The 3,569-nt window shown below is 36.0% G+C and overlaps 1 non-coding gene across 1 annotated transcript; it reads right to left on the bottom strand.

The window, feature by feature from the left end:
• Positions 1 to 1,467: 1,467 nt before the first annotated feature.
• LOC128282820 (small nucleolar RNA R71) lies at positions 1,468 to 1,574 on the bottom strand. The gene has a single exon (XR_008273174.1). It is a non-coding gene; the product is annotated as a small nucleolar RNA R71 (small nucleolar RNA).
• Between the last annotated feature and the right edge of the window lie 1,995 nt (positions 1,575 to 3,569).

The raw sequence follows: 3,569 nt of genomic DNA, 5'->3' as shown, positions 1-3,569 counted from the left end.
TCATGGGCTAACTTAGCACAATTGGGGATTACTTTTGATGATGTTTTAACTCTGATGAATGTTTATGGATGAATATGAATCAATTTACTACTTCACTGAATGTTTATTTCTATTTATATGCTTATTACGGTATTAATAAATGCTTGATAAGTCTAAAAGTATCTAAATATCGACAGATTTAGGTTGCTTGGACCAAAATTTGGTCTAAATATCGACAGATTTAGGTTGCTTGGACCAAAATTTGGTAATACAAGGGAGAGTTGAGTGAAATGCTCGTGTAAACTCTAGACATAGAGATTTACCTTAGACAATTTAGAGGATTGTGCTTCAGTCGTGGGTGCTAATTCCCAGCTAATAGATGTATAGTGTCTTAGGAGTGAACAGCTTTAGGTCTTGCTTTCGATAGAGGTAGACCACATTAGTACCCAATCGAGCAGTAGGTTACCATATTTTTGCCATGGCATTGTTCTTGGGTTATAACTAATTCATTAGTAACCCTAGCCTTTACAATCAAAATTCCAATCTTGCTTCAATCCTTAGTGCTTTTATTCAATTTTTTGCAATTGCAATCTATGATAGTACATTTCATTACTTTCATTTTAGTGTATTAACTGCCTTGTTATTTCTCAAAGTATCATTCAATTCATTTATCTCTTCTACTCAATTGTGATAATTTAGACAAAGAATACCAATCCAATCCTTGTTGGAATGATAATCACTCATCACTTTATTACTTGATTCGACATGTATAGTTGCACAACTCGCGCACCATATCCACACGGGTCAAGTTTTTGGCATTGTTACCGGGGACTAGCGATTGTCAACTTTAGTTTTTGTTATTACAATTTTTATATTTTTAGCTGTTAATTTGTTTATTTCATGACCCCAAAAGGTCTGTTACTAGTTGTATGCATAAAGGCATTCTTGTTGAAGAACTCTATCCCTTAGATCCAAAAATTGAAAGAACCTTGCAAAGAAGGAGAAAGGGAACAAAGAGCAATGAATCAATATGGTAACAATCAACCTGGTTTGAATTAGCTACTTAATCCAAGAGCTGGCAATGGTAATCCTCAGGTTGCTCAAATGTTTGATGATCAGGATAGGCCAATTTGAGAGCATGTAGTTCGTACCTTAGATGGCCTGAACCCTGGAATAGTGAGGCCCCAAATTAAAGCCCCCCACTTTGAGTCGAAACTTGTAATGTTTTAGATGTTTCAATCAATTGGCCAGTTTGGTGGTTTGCCAACTAAAGATCATAGGTTGCACTTGAGACTTTTCTTGGAGGTATGTGATTCTTTCAGACAGCAAGGTGTCCTTGAAGATGCGTTAAAACCCAAGTTGTTTCCTTAGTCTTTAAGAGGTTGTGCTAGAACATGGCTCAACACTTCGCTATCTAGAACAATAGAATTATAGAATGATCTCTGTCAAAGATTCCTATTGCAATATAACTCACCTAATATGAATGCTAAATTGAGAAATGGCATAACATCCTTTAAGAAACTAGAGGATGAAACATTATATGAAGCGTGGGACAGGTTCAAAGATCTGATTAGGAAATGTCCTATGCATAGATTTCAACATTAGACCCAAATGGAGATGTTCTATAATGGTTTGAATGTACAGGCACGGATGGTGGTTGACGCCTCAGCTAAAAAATTCTGTTAGACAATTCTTACAATGAAGCATACGAGATTTTGGAGAGAATTTCCAAGAACGATTATCCATACCCCACAACAATGTTTTAACTAGTAGAAGAGTAGTTGGACCATTTGAACTAGATGCGATTACATCGCTTACTGCTCATGTATCTTCTTTAGCCAACATGATAAAGACCATGAAGAAACCTAGTGAGGCGAAAAAGCTGAAAGAAATTGGGTTATCTTGTGTTTATAGTGGTGAGGATCACGTGTTTGAAGAGTGTGCCTCAAACCCAACATATGTCTACTATATGGGCAACTTTAATATGAACAACAACCCTTATTCCAACACGTATAACCTTGGTTAGAAGCAATAGCTAAATTTTAAGTGGAACAATTAAGGAGTTAAGAATTCCAATACAATTGTCAGACCCACTACCATAAATGTCTTAACTAGTTCAACAAGGGCAGGCATCATTTTCTTCCTCATCTATTTAATCTCTTTTAAAGGAGTATATGGCTAAGAATAATGTTGTGATCTAGCGCCAAGTGTCATCTTTATGAGCTTTAGAGAACCAAATAAGACAGATGGTTAATGCTTTGAACTCAAAAACACAAGGAACTTTGCCTAAAGGTACCGAGAATGCAAGACCACATGGGAAAGAACATTGTAAAGCAATCACTCTTAGAAATGGCACACAACTAGATGAGCTGACAAGAGTGTTGTTACTGAAACAATGACTTCAGAATTTGATCAAGCAAAACACTTGAACAACACAAGAAGAGCACCGAAATTAAGTAAACTGGATCAAACAATTTCAAAGCAAACTTAGATAGCACTGCTGAACACAATGCCTAGGTAAAACAATCACTACAACCTGAAGTTCACCTACCCTCACCATTTCCCTAACAATTTCAGAATCACAAAAAAGACCAACAATTCAGGTGATTCTTGGATGTCCTTAAGCAATTTCACATCAATATACCTTTGGTGGAAGCCTTGGAGAAAATGCCCAACTACATCAAGTTTATTAAAGACATACTTTCAAGGAAGACACAATTGAGAGAATTTGAAATAGTCGTAGTCACTTAAGAGTACACTGCTATATTGACAAATAAATTACCTCCAAAGCTAAAGGTCCCAGGATGCTTCACAATACCTTGCTCAATTGGTAACCAATATGTTCGGAAGGCCTTGTACGATTTAAGAGCAAGCATAAACCTTATACCCATGTCTATGTTCAAAAATATGGGAATTGGTGAAGCAAGACCTACCACTGTGACCTTGCAATTGGCAAATCGATCATATGCACACCTAAAAGGTAAAATTGAAGATGTCCTGGTAAGGGTAGATAAATTTATTTCCATACTGATTTCACTATATTAGACTATGAAGCTGACTAAGATGTGTCTATTATTCTGGGTAGACCTTTTATTGTAACAGATAGGACTATGATTGATGATTAAAAGGGTAAGTTAACCATGGGGGTGAACGATCAACAAATCACTTTTAATATTTTCTAGGCTCTGAAATGTGCTGATGATATAGAAGAGTGTCATGCTGTCAGTTTATTAGACTCTGTTGTGAAAAATGTTTTTTAAAAAATACCATGACAAAGAGCATAATGAATTGGATTCAGTTGATATTGATGATGAAGGGTCATTAGGACACCACAAGCAGTTGCTGATATCCAAACTAATTATCGATACACTTGGAAAGAGGTATGGCATATTAGATTTATTTGCTCAAACCTTTAACTCTGCTAAACTATCCTTTGAAGAACCACCCACATTAGAGTTGAAAATTCTAGTTGCACAGTTAAAGTACACTTATCTGGGGAAGGATACACTGCCTGTGCTTGTATCTACTGAGCTAACTTATAAGCAAGAGGTTCAATTGTTAGATGTACCTAGGAAATTCAAAAAAGCATT

This window comes from Gossypium arboreum, chromosome 10 (assembly GCF_025698485.1).
Source record: "Gossypium arboreum isolate Shixiya-1 chromosome 10, ASM2569848v2, whole genome shotgun sequence".
Lineage (NCBI taxonomy): Eukaryota > Viridiplantae > Streptophyta > Magnoliopsida > Malvales > Malvaceae > Gossypium > Gossypium arboreum.
The sequence above is the reverse complement of the archived record's forward strand: the minus strand, read 5'-3'. Positions and strand labels throughout refer to the sequence as shown.